The sequence below is a fragment of the Bombina bombina genome, chromosome 4 (assembly GCF_027579735.1).
Source record: "Bombina bombina isolate aBomBom1 chromosome 4, aBomBom1.pri, whole genome shotgun sequence".
NCBI lineage: Eukaryota > Metazoa > Chordata > Amphibia > Anura > Bombinatoridae > Bombina > Bombina bombina.
Genome location: NC_069502.1, coordinates 77,226,739 through 77,251,149, shown reverse-complemented (window position 1 = coordinate 77,251,149; position 24,411 = coordinate 77,226,739).

Here is a 24,411-nt window from a genome sequence, read left to right as displayed (position 1 = left end):
TTTATTAGAATAGCGGTGAGCTCCAGTCGGCAGATTAGGGGTTAATGTTTGAAGTTAGGTGTCGGCGATGTAAGGGAGGGCAGATTAGGGGTTAATACTATTTATTATAGAGTTAGTGAGGCGGATTAGGGGTTAATAACTTTATAATAATAGCGGTGCGGTCTGCTCGGCAGATTAGGGGTTAATAAGTGTAGGCAGGTGGAGGCGACGTTGAGGGGGGCAGATTAGGGGTTAATAAATATAATATAGGGGTCGGCGGTGTTAGGGGCAGCAGATTAGGGGTACATAAGGTTAACGTAGGTGGCGGCGCTTTGCGGTCGGCAGATTAGGGGTTAATTATTGTAGGTAGCTGGCTGCGACGTTGTGGGGGGCAGGTTAGGGGTTAATAAATATAATATAGGGGTCGGCGGTGTTAGGGGCAGCAGATTAGGGGTACATAAGTATAATGTAGGTGGCGGTCGGCAGATTAGGGGTTAAAAAAATTTAATCGAGTGGCGGCGATGTGGGGGGACCTCGGTTTAGGGGTACATAGGTAGTTTATGGGTGTTAGTGTACTTTAGAGTACAGTAGTTAAGAGCTTTATGAACTGGCGTTAGCCCAAAAAGCTCTTAACTACTGATTTTTTTCTGCGGCTGGAGTTTTGTCGTTAGAATTCTAACGCTCACTTCAGACACAACTCTAAATACCGGAGTTAGAAAAATCCCATTAAAAAGATAGGATACGCAATTTACGTAAGGGGATCTGCGTTATGGAAAAGTCGCGGCTGAAAAGTGAGCGTTAGACCCTTTTTTTAATGACTCCAAATACCGGAGGTAGTCTAAAACCAGCGTTAGGAGCCTCTAACGCTGGTTTTCACGGCTACCGCCCAACTCTAAATCTGGGCCTATGTGTATGTCTAAGGACGCAGTAATCATTCTAGCATAAATTGTGATTGCGCTCAAGTGATCGCATTTACTTTCAACTCGTAATACCAGATGTAAACCTGACAAGCACAAGCACCCGTGATAAACCCCTTATCGCTCACGCGCAAACGTTTGCGCTCCCCTATATGTGCATCCACCAATCAGCAGCTAGATCCTGAGCCTACCTAGGTATTCTTTTCAACATAGGATAGCAAGAGAACTGAGCAAAGTAGATAATAGAAGTAAATGGTAAAGTTGTTTCAAATTGCATGTTCTGTCTGTTTCCTGTCCCTTTAATTATTCTCGCAATGTAATGGAGATTACAGAGGAATATTGTTAAAGGGACAGTCTACACCAGAATTTTTATTGTTTTAAAAGATAGATAATCCCTATATTACCCATTTCCCAGTTTTGCATAACTAACACAGATATAATAATATACTTTTAACCTCTGTGATTATCTTGTATCTAAGCCTCTGCAAACTGGCCCTTTTTTCAGTTCTTTTGACAGACTTGCAGTCTAGCCAATCAGTGCCTGCTCCCAGATAACTTCTCGTGCACAAGCACAGTGTTATCTATATGAAATACGTGAACTAACACCCTCTAGTGGTGAAAAACTGTTAAAATGCAACCTGAAAGAGGTGGGCTTCAAGGTCTAAGAAATTAGCATATGAACCTCCTAGGTTTAGCTTTCAACTAAGAATACCAAGAGAACAAAGCAAAATTGGTGATAAAAGTAAATTGGAAAATTGTTTAAAATTACATGCCCTATCTGAATCATGAAAGTTTATTTTGGCCTAGACTGTCCCTTTAAATAATGTCTGCACTACTGTTAATTAAAAGGACTTAAAATATGACACAGATGCTTATAGTAGTCATGGATCATGATTCCAATTACATCTATGTCATGCGTGACATCACTATGCATTTGCACACACCACTGTCTACTGAAGTAACACCCTTCAGATTGGCTGTTTGATTTTAAAGAACAGTGTGGATGAGTTTTGCATCTGTTATGTGTCCCACAAAAACATAAAATAATCAAAAAACTCCATGAGATTATATTATAAAATGTTTAATTATCCATAGCAAAACAAATGTGCATGGAGCCCTTTGCAGTTAAGTAGATGAAAACATGTAAAATCATATTTGTACAATATTTATTTTTAATAAAGGTTTTAACTTTGTATTTAATGTAAATATTTCACATCCCAGTGTTCTGCACATAAGGGAATATGTTCTATGTATTTTTAAATAGTTATACATATATATATATAATTTTATATATTCAATGTCCATAGGGCACTGCACGCACTTTTTAAGTTTAAAGCTGTCCGGGGTGCATTCAATCAAATTGCATACAAATTCCAGAAAATAGGAGCGCACTCGCCGGGTCTTAAACAAGTAATAATATTTATTTAGTCTAAATAAATATTATTACTTGTTTAACACCCGGCGAGTGCGCTCCTATTTTCTGGAATTTATAATTATATATATATATATAAATATATATATATATATATATATATATATATATATATATATATATATATACAGTATATATATATATATATATATATATAAATCAATACAACATTTTTGCATAGGAAATAAGCACATCCAGGCAAGTTCCCCACTTGCTTTTCCCCAGTGAAACTCCATGTACATTGTTACCAATGCACAAGAGAATTCTGGGTAAGATATGCAAATTAGATATGCAAAATCTTTTTTGCTTCAAATACTGTTTTAACACAGCGATCCCTTAATAGGGTGATTGCAGCAATACAGAAACCACTGCTAGACAGCCTGTTTCATTATTTTTAGAACTCATCAGTAGCAGATTTCTGGTTGCTGCTTCGGTAAAGCTCATTTCAGGGTTAAATCAAAAATATGTATAAATATATATTTGTGCAAAAAAATCAGATATAGAAACATGTATTTATGAATAAATAGAACATATTGTGTTATGTGAAGAACATTGTAATCTGAGATATTCATATTTTCATGTCGGGTTAGCGCACATGAGAATATGCGATCGGGTTTGTGCGAGTGGGTGGGTTTTTTTCCATTGACTTCTATGGGGGAATACTTGAACACGCACGCTATAATGTAAGTTCGGCTTTTTGCACTCTTCAGGTTAGTGTGCAAACGAAAACAGTTTACTTTCATCTCGTAATACGAGCGCAACCCGACTAGCGCAAAAAGCTTACTTCTAGTACAATTAAAGCTTGAGTAGTAGCATTAATTAGGGCTCCACTTGTAATCTGTAATACCAGCAAACAATGTGTTATACTTTTATTGCTTACTCTTCAGTTATTCTAAAGCAAGACAATAAAAAAGTCTTGTAATTACAAGGTGTTCAGTGCGTTTCATATTCTGTTCTTTTCCAGCAGTATATTTATGTAAACCATTATATCTCTTTATCACATCTTTCTCCACAACTCATGCTGTACAATGTCTAAGGCTACATGTTTCTCTTAATTTATCAGTGTAATTGTGCAAACCATGAAGAACATTTTATAGCGTGCAATAATATATAGATATATAGATAGATTAATAGATACATAGATAGTGTGCAATAATAGATAGATAGATGATAGATAGATAGATAGATAATAGATGATTGATAGATAGATAGATAGATAGATAGATAGATACATAGATAGTGTGCAATAATAGATAGATAGATAGATGATAGATAGATAGATAGATAGATAGATAGATAGATAGATAGATATGTGTGCAATAAGAGATAGATAGAAATATAGATTGGAACTGGATAGATAGATTCTAGATGATTGATAGATAGATAGATAGAACGATAAATAGATAGATACTGGGTAGGTAGGTAGATAGAACGATGCTGGATAGATAGATAGATACTGGATAGATACTAGATAGATGATAGATAGATAGATAGATAGATAGATAGATAGATAGATAGATAGATAGATAGATAGATAGATAGATGTGCAATAAGAGATAGATGGATATGTGTGCAATGATACATAGATAGATAGATAGATAGATAGATAGATAGATAGATAGATAGATAGATAGATAGATAGAAAGATATATTGGAACTGGATCGATAGATTCTAGATGATAGATAGATAAATAGATAGAAAGATAGATAAATAGATAAAACTGGATAGATAGATAAGTAGATAGATAGATACTGGATAGATAGATAGATAGATAGATAGATGTGCAATAAGAGATAGATGGATAGATAGATGGTAGATAGATATGTGTGCAATGATACATAGATAGATAGATAGATAGATAGATAGATAGATAGATAGAAAGATATATTGGAACTGGATCGATAGATTCTAGATGATAGATAGATAAATAGATAGAAAGATAGATAAATAGATAAAACTGGATAGATAGATAAGTAGATAGATAGATAGATAGATAGATAGATAGATAGATAGATACTGGATAGATAGATAAATAGATAGGGTATTTTGAGGCTCTTTGTTCACAATGGAAATAGCGCACGTATTACTTATTAAGTTGAAAGTATGCACGTTGACTTGAGCGCAATCAAATTTAACGCACATCAGGTTAGCGCAACTTCAGAGCTCTGGTTAACTGTTACACAAGTAAAGTGGCACAAAACACATCAAAATACTTTAAAGTTACACTCATATTAAAGGGATAGTCTAGTCAAAATTAAACTTTCATGATTCAGATAGAGCATGCAATTTTAAGTAACTTTATAATTTACTCCTATTGTCAATTATTTTTGTTCTCTTGGTATCTTTATTTGAAAAAGCAAGAATGTAAGCTTAGAAGCCGGCCCATTTTTGGTTCATCACCTGGGTAGCGCTTGCTGATTGGTGTCTAAATGTACCCACCAATCAGCAAGCGTTACCCTACCAAAAATGGGCCGGCTCCTAAGCTAACATTCAACTAAGGATAACAAGAGAACAAAGAAAAAATGATAATGGGAGTAAATTAGTAAGTTGCTTAAAACTACATGCTCTATCTGAATCATGAAAGTGTAATTTTTACTAGACTATTCCTTTAACACTGATAAAAATTGTTTTTAAAAAAATTGCATTCAAAAGTTATAAGGGCTTAATTATATGAGGTCTCTCAGGTGATAGAAAAAAGGCTGCAAAGGGATGTGTAAATATGTATATGTATGTATATATATGTGTGTACATATGTATTTATGTGTTTTACTGTATACTTACTGTACATATTTCGCATTCCAATGATCTTTACTTACAGGATAATGTCATTTTTATTGTAAATACATATCTATATATACCTGTACCTGTATATATATTCTTATATATAGGTATAGATATGTATTTTACATGAACAGTATCATATATATATATATATATATATATATATATATATATAAGTACATTATTTTCTATGTGAAGAACATAGGAATGTAAAATATTTGTAACGCACATCAGGGTTTGCAATTTAGGACGAACATAGTTGGGTTAGCGCACATGAAGAATTGCTATCTTCAATGTGTGCTATTGAAATATTAAATGTATACTATTAAAAAAATCATTAAAATTATTTTCAATTATTATACATACTGGAAAAATATAGATATATTCTATGGATTATTTAGAATATTTTATAGTATGTAAAGTATTTTCAGAGCTAAATTACATGAAAGGGGGCAACAAAATAATGAAAATATATTGCAAACTTTTTTCATTAAGTATAACTAAACATTTTATATAAAAATCTTAAGTTGTTTACAGTCACTGTAGCTTAACATTGGAAGCTTCTCGACTACAGGCCAGAGCCATATTCATATAAACTTCTGGTATGTTGCATCACTGACCAATATATGTCCCTAATTGGCCCAACAAAGAGAGAAATATATTAAGGACACTTTACAGCGGGTTCTTGGATTCCAAAACAATGAAAATGACAGTTTGTGATTATTTTGTATGCAGATCTTTTGCCATGTAGAATTCAATAATCAACATATGCATAATAAAAAGACAATACAATAACACTAACTTTGAATTTCAAATGAACAGTTCACAAAGTGACATAAAACAATTTGTGATTGTTATCCTAAAAGTTTAATTATGCATAATTAAAAGATTTGTAATATACTTTCACTATTTACCCCCCCCCCCCCTTTTTTCTGTAATTTAACATATTATGAGAATTGGAATTGTGCACTGCAGATGTCACAAGCCTAACCCTGCTACATATCCGTCCCTTTTTAACTTAAGCAGATGTGATAAGATAAGGCAGTGCAGCTCAATGCAAGTTTTCCTAGCAAAATGATAGTGGCTAGCTGTGTCTAGATTGGCTGATCCAAATAAGGTAAGTGGTGGTCATTGACCATTGAAAAACAACTGAAGCAAAACAGGTGTTAATGTATTTAGAACATTGTCTCATTTGGTTGATATATGAATCTGTTATATTTTTATATAATGTCTTTCTCATGTATCAGTCTAGATAAACTGACGCACAATACAACATGAACATCTAAAACATTTTTATCCTGGACTAAGATTTGACTAGCACGCTTATTATGCATGTTAGTGCTGCCTTTACATCATAGATCATTGGGTTAATGGCTGGTGTCAGATAACAGTCAGGACCTCTTATCAATGCAGCGCAGCCTTCACCAGCTGTTCCAGTTCCCACTAGGGCCCCCATTATAGTGCGCTCTTTCCCACTTAAACCTGTCACTGATTGGGGGTATGAGGTATCAGAAATGCACAAAGCATGCAACCATTTAATTGGGAATTCCAAACAGTAATCCTGGTATTCCATTAAATTTAGATTAAAGGATTAAAAAAGTTGGTAAAAAATGCTACAATAAAAAATATTTAATTCAAAAGATTAAATAAAAACCTGCAGATTGAATTTACTTTCACTGGAAAATTAAGTTTCTTTCTTACTAAAAAAGATATCATTTTAAAGGGATGGTAAGGTCCAAAAAATACTATTTTGAATTGTACAAGGTTGCTAATAACAAATATTTGTTCAAATACCTTGCGCTGCAAAGTTTTATCCGTTCTCTAGCTATTACGGCTAGAAAGTTGGAGGATTCCCAAACCCATTGTGAGGCTCATTTACATAAGCCAATCACGGAGGGCAACCTGCATTCTCCCTTTCTCTTTAGTTCCGGGTATAGCTCGTCTGTGTGCTGGAGCTCGCCTGTGTGCTGGAGCTCGCCTGTGTGCTGGAGTTAACGCATGCTCATTCAGTTCAGGAGTTCCCTGTCAGACGTCACTGCAGTTGTGGCCCCTATACACATGCATCTAATTTTGGCAAAAGTCTTTTGTTATTGCTGTGTTCATGCGTGAGAGATCCGGAAAAATTGTGCATGTGTTGTGGAAGTAAAAATATGGTAATTTAACAGGTGGGCGGTTTAGAGAATTAGGAAAAAATTGTCAACATAGAAGTTGGGCAAAAGTATGCATCTATATAGCACTTCAATCTCCCTTAATTAATTGAGAAACATCAAAATCGCAGGATGTAATGAGGTGATGTGTTTAAAATTTAACCTTTATTAGCTTATGTTAAAATTGCAAAACAAACACAACAAAACATATAAAATTACAATAAGATTAGACCAGTAAAGAATACTCAGCTACCCCACTAATACTAGTGGGAGGAAAAATGTACTCGTCCTGGGATAGATGGAATAGAAATTTGGGTATAATATTGGCACTAATTCCACCCTTATATATGATCTGTTATGTATCTTAGGTATAATGAACCATCTGTATCAATCTAGTAAGGTTCAACAACCAGTGATAGTGCAGGAGATATAACTGTATCTGCTCCTAGTATGAAATACTTAAACACCCATCTATAATGTGGTGTAAATGTACTTGAGAGTGGTGGAGATAAAATTTATTTATCAATATTGTAGATAGATCTAAAATATTATTTGGGTCTCACACTCTCAATTTACAGGGCAATAATTATTTGGGTCCTGTGTTTCTTGTCACAGGCTCATATTGTTGTTGCTGGATACCTATCTAGGCACTAAGAGTGATAATGGAAATAATAAGAGTTGCAAACTGGTGAAGTGTTTGTCTCAACTTCTGTATATGCAATACTTTGTTTCCTGTGTTTCTTGTCACAGGCTCATATTGTTAGATGCAGAGTGCCTGTCTAGGTACTTAGGGTGATATTACCTATGATATGAGTTGCACATTGGTTATAGAGAGTTAATATAATACAGAGTGTAAAGTCCCACACCTAGATTGACCACCGCGTCTTTTGTCAGTGGCTCATATTATCACAGGTAAAGTAAATAATGTCTATAAGTAGATGGAAGGATTTGGCCAAAATAAGAAACTTAGATTATTCTGCATTCGTGGCTGCCAAATTGGCAGAACAGATAATAATAATTGTTATAAAAGTACCAGTGTGATATATTGTATCATATTAAATAAATATTTCAACACTCCCCAAGGTACTTAAATCTTCAGGATTAAGCAGATGATATTGTTTATTTTGGATAGATGCCAAAATGGCCAGATTATACTAGCATAAGGTAATTATATTGTATGCATGTTAGATACATTAGTATCCGAATAAATTAGGCCTGGGGACAAGGTTTATAATATACTCCCACCAGTGACGTGCAGTGACGTCAGAGGCTGGTGAGGCAGTGGCAGGATACGCCTTCATTCTTTAGATATCCTTTGTTGAAGAAATAGCAATGCACATGGGTGAGCCAATCACATGAGGTATCTATGTGCAGCCACCAATCAGCAGCTACTGAGCATATTTAGATATGATTTTCAACAAAGGACATCAAAAGAATGAAGAAAATTAGATATTAGATGTAAATTGGAAAGTTATTTAAATTTGCATATGGGTTTCATATGGGTTTCATGTCCCTTTAAATGGTGTCTTGGAAAACTGGTCAACTTAGTAAACATCTGATTTTAGTCTAAAAGGATTGTAACAGAAACTCTTGCCAGATAACACAATGCTTGCTCTGATTATGAGATCTAGAAATCCATGCCCATTAAAATATGTTTAAAACATACTTTTTACTTTAATGCTGCAAATTATGTTTATAGATTCTTTCATTACATAAGGGATGAGAGTCAGAGGGGGAGGAAGAGAGACAGAGAGAGAAAGAGACCATGGGGAGAACAACACATAAGGAGAGAGATGGATAGATAGAGTGAGACACACACACACACACAAGGGGGGGAGAGAGGGACCACTTTATTTTAAGTAATAAAACAGCAGAGCTACAGAGAGTTCATAATATTAGTCTATAATTTAGTGTGAAGTACAGATGCAAGCTGCTAAGTTAGTGGGTGTAAAGTTTGAGTAAACAAAATACAAAAACGACCCTGCTATAAAAGAGTAAAAAAAAACCACTAAACCACATTCATTAAATTATCATTTTAACTAACAGAATCTTTCAGTAAAATCTTACTTTAATTAGATGTGGGTGAAACACTGCTCTCTGTGCCTCTCTCCTGCTCTGGAAGGATTCAGGAAGTGACAGTGGCACATTCCACTGCACTTAGAGGGGAAGAACAGAACTCTCTTTTTCACTTTAGCAAAGCTAGCAGGTTCACAGGACAGCAACAAAATATATGAAAGTTGTTTTTTTCCGTTTTTGTTTTGTTTTATATGATTTAACATCCAGCCCCAACCCTATGTTCCACTTACTAATGCCTCTCGCTGTATTGGTTCAGCCCAAATAGGACTTCCTCAAATAAGCAGTTAATGGGCCATGCAATGATCTTAAACACTTGCATCCAGTAGATGGCGCAGCATGTTGTGTAATGGTGGGCAGACCTGCTTGTGCCTCTTCATTGCACAACATATAGCTGTGAGAAAAAAAAATGCTGGGAAAAAAAAAATTAAATTTTTTTTTTAAAGCCAATAAAAAAATATATATTTTTGCCCATATGAGAGGTGAAGCACTGCCTCACCTGCCTCTAGTGACTGCACATCACTGACTCCCACATAGAAAGCTCCTAATGTACATTTAAATATGGTGATAGTTAATGGTTACATGGAAAGAGTAATCCTTTGTAGCTTGTGTGTTATGGAAAGGATTACTCTTTCCATGTAACCATTAACTATCACCATATTTAAATGTACATTAGGAGCTTTCTATGTGGGAGTATATTATAAACCTTGTCCCCAGGCCTAATTTATTCGGATACTAATGTATCTAACATGCATACAATATAATTACCTTATGCTAGTATAATCTGGCCATTTTGGCATCTATCCAAAATAAACAATATTATCTGCTTAATCCTGAAGATTTAAGTACCTTGGGGAGTGTTGAAATATTTATTTAATATGATACAATATATCACACTGGTACTTTTATAACAATTATTATCTGTTCTGCCAATTTGGCAGCCACGAATGCAGAATAATCTAAGTTTCTTATTTTGGCCAAATCCTTCCATCTACTTATAGACATTATTTACTTTACCTGTGATAATATGAGCCACTGACAAAAGACGCGGTGGTCAATCTAGGTGTGGGACTTTACACTCCGTATTATATTAACTCTCTATAACCAATGTGCAACTCATATCATAGGTATTATCACCCTAAGTACCTAGACAGGCACTCTGCATCTAACAATATGAGCCTGTGACAAGAAACACAGGACCCAAAGTATTGCATATACAGAAGTTGAGACAAACACTTCACCAGTTTGCAACTCTTATTATTTCCATTATCACTCTTAGTGCCTAGATAGGTATCCAGCAACAACAATATGAGCCTGTGACAAGAAACACATGACCCAAATAATTATTGCCCTGTAAATTGAGAGTGTGAGACCCAAATAATATTTTAGATCTATCTACAATATTGATAAATAAATTTTATCTCCACCACTCTCAAGTACATTTACACCACATTATAGATGGTTGTTTAAGTATTTCATACTAGGAGCAGATACAGTTATATCTCCTGCACTATCACTGGTTGTTGAACCTTACTAGATTGATACAGATGGTTCATTATACCTAAGATACATAACAGATCATATATAAGGGTGGAATTAGTGCCAATATTATACCCAAATTTCTATTCCATCTATCCCAGGACGAGAACATTTCTCCTCCCACTAGTATTAGTGGGGTAGCTGAGTATTCTTTACTGGTCTAATCTTATTGTAATTTTATATGTTTTGCTGTGTTTGTTTTGCAATTTTAACATAAGCTAATAAAGGTTAAATTTTAAACACATCACCTCATTACATCCTGCGATTTTGATGTTTCTCAATTAATTAAGGGAGACTGAAGTGCTATATAGATGCATACTTTTGCCCAACTTCTATGTTGACAATTTTTTCCAAGTTAATTTATGCATAAGCACTCAAGCTTAGGACAATTTATTTCTCCTGACAATTAAGCAACTCCCTAACCCTAGTGTAGTGCTGTTGCAAGTTCTTCTTGGTTTAGAGAATTAGTAGGGCAGCCGTTTCTGGTGGGGCTGGGAATCTTGACGTCACATCGATATAATAAAAAACATTTTAAACTGTGTTAGAGGCTTCGGTTTTGAGAAATAGTAAGTTCAGATGTATTACATGATAATTTATTAACCTTGTGTATGTTAATATATGTTAATAGTATGCTGACTTTTCTAATCCTTTTAATCCAAATGCATGTCACAAATTCCAGCCCAGAAAATGGTTGTGTCTAGGCCATTCCATATTGCCCAATCGCTGAGCTCCAAATTTGCATATTAATGTATTCTGTGCATGCTCCCGATTGCAGGCAAATTGCAAATGTAGTCAAATGCATGCACATTACAATTATGGCTTTTCCTAAATAGGTAGGCCAGAAATATTAGGCATATATTTCTTTGCCTAACATTGTTTGTTCAACTGTCATGTTGTATAAGAGCTGAGACGTTAATCAAGCTGTATCACGACTGCGCAAGACCATCAATCCTGCACTGTTCAATACATAGTCTGCATAGTTTACCTACCTGGAACTATGGACATAGAGAGAACCCAGGTTGCCCACCATGATTGGCTAATGCAAATTAGCCTAACGGTGGGTTTGGAAATGCGCCCATTTTATACTGAAGATAGCAGGGAAACAAGTAAGAAACAAACGGCGAGATTACGAGTCTTGCGTTAGTCTTAAAAAGCAGCGTTGTCCGGTCCCAATGCTGCTTTTTAACGCCCGCTGGTATTACGAGTCTTGCAGGTACAGATGTACCGCTCACTTTTTGGGCCAGACTCGGAAATACCGCAAATCCACTTAAGTCAATTGCGTATCCTCTTTTTTCAATGGGACTTGCATAGCACCGGTATTACGAGTCTGCCAAAAAGTGAGCGGTAGACCCTCTCCTGTCAAGCCTGGTACCGCATTTAAAAGTCAGTAGTTAAGAGTTTTACACTACAACGCCGTAGCATAAAACTCTTAACTAAAGTGCTAAAAAGTACACTAACACCCATAAACTATCTATTAACCCCTAAACCGAGGCCCCCCACATCGCAAACACTTTTTAAAAAAAATTAACCCCTAATCTGCCGAACCGGACATCGCCGCCACTATAATAAATATATTAACCCCTAAACCGCCGCACTCCCGCCTCGCAAACACTAGTTACATTTTATTAACCTCTAATCTGCCACCCCCAACATCGCCACCACTATATTAAAGTTATTAAACCCTAAATCTAAGTCTAACCCTAACCCCCCCTAACTTAAATATAATTTAAATAAATGTAAATAAAATAACTATCATTAACTAAATTATTCCTATTTAAAACTAAATACTTACCTATAAAATAAACCCTAAGCTAGCTACAATATAACTAATAATTACATTGTAGCTAGTTTAGGGTTTATTTTTAATTTACAGGCAAGTTTGTATTTATTTTAACTAGGTAGAATAGTTATTAACTATTTAATAACCACCTAGCTAAAATAAATACAAAAGTACCTGTAAAATAAAACCTAACCTAAGTTACAATTACACCTAACACTACCACTATAATTAAATTAATTCCCTAAATTAAATAAAATTATCTAAAGTACAACAAAAAAACACTAAATTACAGAAAATAATAAACAAATTACAAGATTTTGAAACTAATTACACCTAATCTAACCCCCCTAACAAAATAAAAAAGCCCCCCAAAATAAAAAAGCCCTACCCTACACTAAATTACAAATAGCCCTTAAAAGGGCCTTTTGCGGGGCATTGCCTCAAAGTAATCAGCTCTTTTACCTGTAAAAAAAGTACAAATCCCCCCAACATTAAAACCCACCACCCACACAACCAACCCTACTCTAAAACCCACCCAATCCCCCCTTAAAAAAACCTAACACTAACCCCCTGAAGATCACCCTACCGGGAGACGTCTTCATCTAACCGGGCAGAAGTGGTCCTCCAGACGGGCAGAAGTCTTCATCCAAGCCGGGCAGAAGTGGTCCTCCAGACGGGCAGAAGTCTTCATCCAGACGGCATCTTCTATCTTCATCCATCCGGCGCGGAGCGGGTCCATCTTCAAGACATCCGACGCAGAGCATCCTCTTCTTTCCACGGCTACGACTGAATGAAGGTTCCTTTAAATGATGCAAAAATAGAAAAAAGAAAGCGGTCCCAAAATGGTAAGCTAAAAAAAGTTTACTTTATTAATCCATTTAAAACAGCGTAGAATACAAAAATACATAAAAAAAAAAAACGTTTAAGGGAACATCTGGGTGATATCAGAAATAAAGTACCCTGTTCAGAATTGAGTAGACATTTTATTTTTGAGCATAACCAATCTGTCAAATCCTTTAGCTGGAACATCATAGAAGCTGTTAAAACCCCAAACAGAGGGGGAGACAGATCCCAAGTTTTGGGCAGGCAAGAGGTCTATTGGATATTTAAATTGAAAACACAGGTCCCTATGGGGTATAACTCTGAATATGACCTTGTAAATTTTTGGGAGTAATAAAGTCATCAAAAACTATACTTAGATATCCATTTAGACAAAATGTATTACTATATTAATTATATTTTTCACTAAGAGTTTCAGGATTGGTCTGTAGGAATTAAATAATTATCATTATTCTCTATGTATTAAAGAGAAAATATTGCTTAAAATGAATTATATGCAAATATCCTACACTTAAATTCTGAGTCTCTTATCACTATATATTTGTATAAAGAGGGGATACTGTTCAAAACGAACTATATGTAGATATCTTGTATCAAATTCTAGGTCTTTATGCTCTGTATATACATATGTAAAAAATATGTTTATTTAATTACCTGTATATAAGAATGTTTTTCAGAATATTCTGTCTCTATATCTTATCTTTAAGTATAGGATTACCTCTAGTTGTGCAGGAGTTAAAATTTACAAGATTTTTTTTTTAAAAAACTTTTCTAAATTATTTCAGTTTCTGAACTATACTATTTTCCAATATGCATGGTAGTTTTTTGACATATCAGCCTTACTCACATTTCAGTTGTCAGCATGTAAGTAGTTAAGTCAAACAGGTAGAATTAATTAACTAATTAACTATAGATCTATATAACAACTAAGATTGTTGTTATAGGATATGGTCTATGAATACGGCAACAGCTAGCCGAAACGCGTTAGACCTTTTTCCTTCACTTTTTTATGTATTTTTGTATTCTACGCTGTTTTAAATGGATTAATAAAGTAAACTTTTTTTAGCTTAACATTTTGGGACCGCTTCCTTTTTTCTATTTTTGCATCTCTTAAGGGTTGTGAGGAGCCCTTGTCTTTAGGTCCCGGTAAGCTGGTTTGAGCATCTGTCATCATACTCTATCATACAGCCAGAAGAGAGCGGAACGGTTACAGAGACCGGTGAACTGACGTCACTTCCGGAAGTAAGTCCTGCACCCGCTATTGGCATTGCCGGTGGAAGGATAGAGGTTGATGGTCGCACTCACTCCGTGGTCGCCACCTCTGCCAGACCGAAGTAAGCCGCCCCAGTACAGCAACGCATTACAGGATTAAGGTAACGCTGTAAGCTGGAAAGGGGTTGTTTCGTTAGCGGTGTGGCATGTGGCATGTGAAGAAAAGAAGTTTTGTTTGTTTGTTCCGTATTGGATCCATACCAGTCTCTATCCGCCATTGTTGAATTTCTAAGTATCTATGTGCTGTGAGTTATTACGTTTTACTGCTAGTGTGATTTCTCTTGTTTATATATTTTTTCCTTTAAATGATGTCATCCAAGATGGCGTCCCTTCAATTCTGGCTTGGATGAAGAATTCTGCCCGTCTGGAGGACCAATTCTGCCCGGTGGAATGAAGACGTCTCCCGGTAGGGTGGGTGGGTTTTAGAGTAGGGTTGGTTGTGTGGGTGGTGGGTTTTAATGTTGGGGGGGGGTTGTAATTTTGTTTTACAGGTAAAAGAGCTGATTACTTTGGGGCAATGCCCCGTAAAAGGCCCTTTTAAGGGCTATTTGTAATTTAATGTAGGGTAGGGCTTTTTTTATTTTGTTAGGGGGATTAGATTAGGTGTAATTAGTTTCAAAATCTTGTAATTTGTTTATTATTTTCTGTAATTTAGTGTTTGTTTTTTTTGTACTTTAGAGAATTTTATTTAATTTAGGGAATTAATTTAATTATAGTGTAGTGTTAGGTCTAATTGTAACTTCGGTTAGGTTTTATTTTACAGGTACTTTTGTCTTTATTTTAGCTAGGTAGTTATTAAATAGTTAATAACTATTTAATAACTATTCTACATGGTTAAAATAAATACAAATACATGTAAAATAAAAATAAACTCTAAGCTAGATACAATGTAACTATAAGTTATATTGTAGCTAGCTTAGGGTTTATTTTATAGTTAAGTATTTAGTTTTAAATAGGAATAATTTAGTTAATGATAGTAATTTTATTTAGATTTATTTAAATTATATTTTAGTTAGGGGGTGTTAGGGTTAGACTTAGGTTTAGGGGTTAATAACTTTAATATATTGGCGGCGACATTGGGGGCGGCAGCTTAGGGGTTAATAAGTGTAGGTAGGTTGCCGTGACATTGGGGGTGGCAGATTAGGGGTTAAAAAATATAATGTAGGTGTCGGCGATGTTGGGGGCAGCAGATTAGGGGTTCATAAGTATAATGTAGGTGGCGGCGGTGTCCGGAGCGGCAGATTAGGGGTTAATAATATAATGTATGTGTCGGCGATGTTGAGGGCAGCAGATTAGAGGTTAATAAGTGTAAGATTAGGGGTGTTTAAACTCGGGATTCATGTTAGGGTGTTAGGTGTAGACATAAATGTATTTTCCCCATAGGAATCAATGGGGCTTTACGCTGCTTTTTTGCAGGTGTTAGGTTTTTTTTCAGCCGGCTCTCCCCCATTGACTCCTATGAGGAAATCGTGCGCGAGCACGTTTAGCCAGCTCACCACTAACGTAAGCAGCGCTGGTATTGAGGTGAGATGTGGAGCAAAATTTTGCTCTACGCTCACTTTTTTGCGGTTAACGCTGGGTTTGTAAAAACCTGTAATACTAGCGCTGTCTGTAAGTGAGCGGTGAGCATAAACTGCTCGTTAGCACCGCACAGTCTCTAACGCAAAACTCGTAATCTAGCCAATAGGTATTTCAGCAGTTTATCAACTGATATTACACTATACATTGAACAAATACAAATATTTGTCTGTTACATCTCTTTAGAGCAATGGTAAATCCTAGCGTTTCAAAAACTCTAAGAATTTTTAGTGATTTTGAAATGCTAGTAATTACCATCACTTTAATTATAGGCAGCTGTAATTACTAATTGTTTCAGAGAGAGTTTGATTTCTTTAGAATAAAGAATATGCGTTCCATAAGGAGCAAAGTAAATAGGATGTTAATATAAATATTTATCATGTATGACACAATGTAAGAAATATTGTAAGAATACTAAAAAAAGATGAGAGCAGTGCTAGAACCTGACAATCATGTAAATTATCAAAAAATACCTCTAAAATAATGGCCGGTAAAAAATATATATTGCCTTTTATGTCCAAAAAAAATAATAATTCTTAAAGGAGTATCTTACTCCGATCTCCTTATAAAATATACACTGCCGTTTAAAAGTTTGGGGTCAGTTAAAAAGTTCCTTATTTTCCATGGAAACATACATAAATACAAACTTATTTACATACATAAATACAAACTTATTTACATACATAAATACAAACTTACCTGTGAAATAAAACCTAAGCTGCCTTACACTAAAACCTAACATTACAAAAAATAAACAAAATTATCCAAATCAATAAAAATTATTCCTATTCTAATACCCTGTTTAAAAAAAACGTAAAAAAATAAAATAAAAAACCCTAATCTATAATAAACTACCAAGGGCCCTTAAAAGGGCCCTTTGTAGGGCTTTGCCCTAAAGAAATCAGCTCTTTTCTACAAAATGAAAACAACCCCCACCCCTAATAGTATACAAACCCCCACCACCCAAATCCACAAAATAAAAATAAAGTAAAACCTAATCTACCCATTGCCCTGAAAATAGCATTTGTATGGGCATTGCCCTTAAAAAGGCATTCAGCTCTTTTGCTGCCCATTAAAAATAAAAAATGTCTATTCTAAAAAAAAACAACATCCCAAAACGAAAAAAAAAATTACACAAAATAACAAACAAATTATCCAAAATAATAACAATTATTCCTATTCTAATACCCATTTTTTAAAAAAAAAAAACACCCCCCCAAAAAAAGAAACCTAATCTATAATAAAGGGCATTCAACTCTTTTTCTTGCCCTTAAAAGGGCATTCAGCTCTTTTAATTTAGCTCTATTTTAATTATGTTAAAGTTAGGGGGTGTTAGGTTTAGTGTTACGGTTAGGATTACAGTTAGGTTTAGGGGTTAATATAGTTTAATTTAGATTGTTGCGATGTGAGGCTGGCGGTTTAGGGGTTAATAGGTTTATTTAATGGTAGTGATGTGGGAGGCCAGAGGTTTAGGGGTTAATAACTTTATTTAGTGACAGCGATGAAGGGGAGCGGCGGAATAGGGGTAAATATCTTTATTATAGTGTGGGCGATGTTGGGGTGTGGGGGAATAGGGGTTAATAACTTTAGTATAGTGGCTACGATATCGGGAGAGGTAGATTAGGGGTTAATAGTTTTTTTGGTGGCGGCAATATCAGGAGCAGCAGATTAGGGGTTAATAAGTTTATGTAGGTGTCGGCGATGTCGGGGGCGGCAGATTAGGGGTGTTTAGATGTGGGGTTTATGCTAGGGTGTTAGGTTTAAACATACCTTTTTTTCCCCATAGACATCCATGGGGTTGTGTTACGGAGCTTTTCATTCCGCACTTCAGGTGTTAGCTTTTTTTCTAACACTCTCTCCCCATTGATGTCTATATGGAAAGCGTGCACGAGCACGTCAAAGCAGCGTTTGTATTTTGTGCAGTATGGAGCTCAGCGCAACCATATCGCACGCACAAGCCGGCTTTTCTAAAACTTGTAATGGCAACGCTATGGACGGTGAAATAACGCAACTTTTGTTGCGTTCGTTAACTACCCTCTATAGCGCAAAACTTGTAATCTAGGTGATTTTTAGCTAATAGTTTGGAACAAAAAGTTAATTTGGGACAAAAATAATGTGGTACCAAAATTTAATTTTTGGGACATAGCAAGCTGGAGCATTGCTAACTGGGACTTACAAGGATTCTAAAATATACAAATTAAAACTTTAAAGGGACAGTCTAGGCCAAAATAAACTTTCATGATTCAGATAGAGCATGTAATTTTAAACAATTTTCCCATTTACTTTTATCATCAATTTTGCTTTGTTCTCTTGGTATTCTTAGTTGAAAGCTTCACCTAGGAGGTTCATATGCTAATTTCTTAGATCTTGAAGCCCACCTCTTTCAGATTGCATTTTAACAGTTTTTCACCACTAGAGGGTGTTAGTTCACATATTTCATATAGATAACACTGTGCTCATGCACGTGAAGTAATCTGGGAGCAGGCACTGATTGGCTAGGCTGCAAGTCTGTCAACAGAACTGAAAAAAGGGGCAGTTTGCAGAGGCTTAGATACAAGATAATCACAGTGGTTAAAAGTATATTATTATAACTGTGTTGGTTATGCAAAACTGGGAAATCGGTAATAAAGGGATTATCTATCTTTTAAAACAATAAAAATTCTGGTGTAGACTGTCCCTTTAAACCTTTAAATAATATATACAATCTAATAGAAAATCTTATACATTCTGCATAATTACATTTGAGTGAGAATCATACAGTTACACCACATTAGAACATTATCCAGATAACATCTTAAAGTGAATGTCAATTTACATGAATCGGTGCTCGGTTTTTAATAATCCTATTAAAAACAAGGGCACTTTAATTCATCAAAATTTACAATTCACTCGTTTTCTTCAAATACTTACCTTTTAATCCTGACAGCTGCTGCAGCACTTCCTCTGCCCGTCGCAAGCCCTCTTCGCTGGTCCAGAATTACAAACCCGGCTTCCTCCAATCACGGCGTTGCCTCAGGCCATGATTCCCCCGGGGGGAAGCCGTGATTGGAGGAAGCCGGATTCGTCATTTCTGACGTATGAAGAGGCTTCCGACGGCCGGGGGAATCGCTGGAGTGGCTGTGAAGATTAAAAGGTATTTGAAGAAAACAAGTGAAATGTAAATTTTGATAAATTAAAGTGCCCTTTTTTTTTTTAATAGGATTATTAAAAACCAGGCACCGATTCATCTGAATTGACATTCACTTTATTTAAAGGGACATTAACTTAACCCTTAAAGGGACATACATTTTATAATATAGGAAATAGTACATAATATTAAATATTAATTGTATCACTTAATCATATAATTGCTGTCCAAATTAACATATCTATACTATAATTGTGTTTGTAACGCGTCCATCGCCGTTATCAGTTGCGCGCACAGCCAAAAGAATGTCGGCTGTGCTTCGCAGTCAAACGAATCCACCTGGGAAGTACCGTAACTGCCTTGAAGTATTTACATTGTCAGTTGCGCGTGCAGCCAAAAGAATGTCGGCTGCGCGCCCAGTCAAACTAATCCACCTGGGAAGTACCATAACTGCCTAGAAGTATTAACATTGTCAGTTGCACGCACAGCCAAAAGAATGTCGGCTGCGCGTGCAGTCAAACAAATCCACCTGGGAAGTACCATAACTGCCTAGAAGTATTAACAAACACTTAACGCACTTAACAAACACTTAACGCATATGTACCTTTTAACCGCCATCCCCCCACCGCAATAACTAAATGAAATTTAGTAACCACTAATCCGCCAACACCCACATCGCAAAGTACATAATAAAGTTATTAACCCCTAATCCGCCATTCACCCACATCGCCATCTACCTAATAAAGTGATTAACTCCTAATCCACCATTCACCCACATCCCAATCTACCTAATAAAGTGATTAGCCCCTTCAATCCACCATTCACCAACAACGCATATAACCTAATTACACTATTAACCCTTAAACCGGCAATGCCCCACAACGCCAACTATCTAATTACACTATTAACCCCTAAACCGCCAACCCCCCACAAGCAAAGAATTAATCAAATCACTAAGCCCCCTAATTTAACACCACCTAAATTAACCCCAATTTCATAAAATAAAAAAGACTATCTTCCTTATAAATTAATTAAAAAGTACCAAAATAAAAAAATTTAAATAAAATACCTAACATTACATAAAAAAACTAAGAATAAATAAAAAAAATCTAATATTACAAAAAATAAATCATCTAAAATTAAAAAAAAAAATGAAATTATCCAAATTAATTTTTTGAAAAACCTAATCTAATACCCCCTATAAAAATAAAAAAGCCACCCCAAAATAAAAACACCCCCAATCTAACCTGCCCTAAGTTTAACAGCTATTTTACATAAAAAAATACAAATTAACCCCCAACAGTAAAACACCCAACCCCCCAAAATAAAAACAACTAACTCTAAAAAAACCTAAGCTACCCTTTGTCCCTAAAGAGGCATTTGTATGGGTATTGCTGCCTAAGTTAGTATGCCCTAAACTAAAATAAAAAAAAACACCCAAAAAAACAAAACAAAAAACTAGCTCTAAACCCGAAATAGGTACTCACCATGCCTGAAGTCCGGCGGTGAAGGTCTTCTTCCAGGCAGCTCCATCTTCATCCAGCGCGGGGACATCTTCTTTTTTATCCGGAGTGAAGGCGGCACGGAGCAGGATCGGCGGCCGCAGAGACATCCAACGTGGAGAATCCTCTTCAAGCGATCGTCGCCGCACACTGAAAATTGAATGCAAGGTACCCATTTTTTTTGTGGGTGTTTTTTTTTTTAGATTAATGGGAAGAAAAAGAGTTAGGGGCAATGGGTAGCTAAGATTTTTTTAGAGTTAGGTTTTTTTATTTTGGGGGGTTGGGTGTTTTACTTTTAAGGGTAATTTGTAATTTTTACCAGTAAAAGAGCTGTTTGCTTTAGGGCAAAGTCCTACAAAAGGCCATTTTAAGGGCTATTGGTAGTTTAGTGTTAGATTAGGGGGTGTTTTTATTTTGGGGTGGCTTTTTTATTTTTATAGGGGTATTAGATTAGGTTTAAAAAAATATTTTGGATAATTTAGATTTTTTTATTTTTTGTAATATTAGATTTTATTATTTTAATTTTATCTTAGGTTTTTTTATGTAATGTTATGTTTTTTATTTTAATTTTAAGTTGGGATTTTTTTATTTTGGTACTTTTTAATTAATTTACTAGTAAGGTATTCTTTTTTTATTTTAAGTAATTGGGGTTAATTATGTGTTAGGTTAGGGGGCTTAGTGATTAGATTAAAACTTTGCGTTGGGGGGATGGCGGTGTAGGCGTTAGGTCAATTGCGTTTTGGGTGTTGGCGGATTAGGGGTTAATACTTTAATTAGGTTATTTGCGTTGTGGGTGAATGGCGGATTATTGGTTAATCACTTTATTAGGTAGATTAAGATGTGGGGGGTTGGCGGTTTAGTGGTTAATAACTGTATTAGGTAGATTGCAATGTGGCGGGTTGGTGGATTAATATATTTGTTAGTAGTTGCGATGTGGGGGGATGGTGGTTTAGAGGTTAATACATTTTATTATTAGTTGCGATGTGGGGGGATGGCGGAAATAAGGGTTTTGACGTATCGGGTTTATTTTTGGGAAGCGGCTTAGACTTTTATGGGTGATACATGTTTTTTTCTTACTCGCCGGCAGATCATAAACTGCCTTAAGTCACTGGCGACTCACTCCAGAAATGTTTATTTCTGCACATTTCTGAACATCGCCACTTTATTCGACTTACGGCAGTATATGATCTGCCGGCGCCATATATATATATATATGTGATTCACCCGATGTGCAAGGTGAATTTACGGGTGGCGCGGGTTTCAGCAGTTGTGTTGAAACCTACACCGCATATGTAATCTCGCCCCTGAGCTGCATCCAGGTGGATTCCGAAAATGACAGGGTGGTGAGATCCCTCACCCCCAAGAGGAACCTTACTCTACAACAATAGACTGCCCTCCGGGCAGGCTTAACGCCTAGTTTAATAATAAATGGATTTGGGTCTAAATCTGTATTTAGACCATTGGTGGTCAAAGTGTTAAAATTATATATCAGTTCAGCCTCAGTTAGTAGGAGCTTCTTTCCCCATCACCTCCTCTGTGTTTACTGATTTTTCTAAGACCCCAAAATAATAGAACTTCTGGTTTTTGACCATCTTTAAAATGCTTTTATAGTAAGTGGTCACAATTACTCAATTTAATATTCAAGAGATGTTCCCTGATTCTGTCCCTTTAAATGACAGCTTGTTTGGCCCAAATACTGGTAATTACAAGGGCACTGAATCAGTTAAACAACATATTTGTCTGTACAGCGGATAACATTTCTTATTGTAAATTTAAAAGTAATACTAGTTGACTTTCCTTTTATTTGTTTTATTGCTATGCTTGCAAGATTTGCAATTTTAACAGTTGTAAAAAGACTTTAATTTATGACCATACAAATCAGAGTCATAAACAATTATTTTTTTATTTTTAAACTTACTTGTGGCCAGTATATTTTTAAAATTCCTGCCTCTCCTGTAAATTAAATTTGGAAGATATTCCACTTGATCAACAAGTACTGGGTCTTTTTTAACCAAATGCCAATGTTTAGACAAAATTATTTTAATTAGTTTATGGTCCACACTATAATTAGTGATAAAAGAAATAATATTCTATCTGATATAGGAAAACCGATATTGAAAGTTCTGAAGCCTTCTTACCCAACATTCTAGATGATTTGGAGGTTACACTCACTAAAGATATAAAACAAAACCTTGAGATTACCTTTATGCAAAAATATATTGACCTAAATATGGTCCCTGGGGTCTTGTGTTTAAAGAAAAACTGTACATTTGATCTGGAGGGTCAAGTGGTGAGATCCGGAACAGTGTGGAGAAAGAACAGGTGTAGAACGCCTAAGGGAGAAACTGCCATCAGCGAAGTCTTTGTAATTAGTGGCTCCAAAGTCAATCCAATACTTCTGACACCAGTCAACACAATTAGCCATTTGGAGGTCTGGTTAGGCATGGTATGAGTCGGCATTTGGTAATACATCTTGCTAAGACACGAATGGATTGTGCACAATAAATATTTTGCTAAGACGCTAACAAACTGTGCATATTGAACTAAAGATGTTTGCTAAGATGTTAACGGATTGTGCATGATAAATACTTTGCTCACCAGTTAACAAAATGTGCACAATGAACTAACAACGTTTCATAAACTAACACAAAGTTTTAAGTGGTTCACAAAAATGATTGTATACCAATTGTTGATGGAGCGTTCTGGTTAAAGTGACATGAAACCCCAAAATATTATTTCATGATTTATGTGGAACAAATAATTTTAAACAAATTTACAGTTTACTTCTATTATCAAATTTGCTTCTTTCTCTTGGTATCATTGGTTGAAGGAGCAGCAGTGCACTACTGGTTTCTAACTAAACAAACGGGAGAGCCAATGACAATCGGTATATATACAGTATGCAGCTACCAATCAGCAGCTAGAGCCTAGGTTCTTTGCTGCTTCTGACCTTTCTTAGATAAACCTTTCAGCAAAGGATAACAAGAGAAGGAAGCAAATTAAATAGTAGAAGTAAATTGGAAAGTTGTTTAAAATCATATGCTCTGTGTAAATCACGAATGTCTAATTATGACTTTACTGTCCCTTTAGGACCTTCTTTATAATATCTTTGTAGTGATAAACTTGCTTTTTCTCTAAACGTATGCAATATGACACCTTTTGCAGCGGAAATCTTCCCCATAGATGTGTTACCTCTGGTGCAGTCACAGCTGTCATCTGCTTTTGCACCCTGCTTGACAGTAGCAAGTTCAAAACTTTACAGAATATATTTTGCTATTATAACTGGAATTATATGTGGTCCAATTTCTCCCTAACATTTAAAGGGACGTGTTACTCCACATAAATTCTCCATTATCCTTTAGGTAACTGTATAAAAGAGTAATGATATAGAGATGTTTTTTTATTTTGTTTTTTTTTAAATATGGATAGAAGTCTAGAAATAA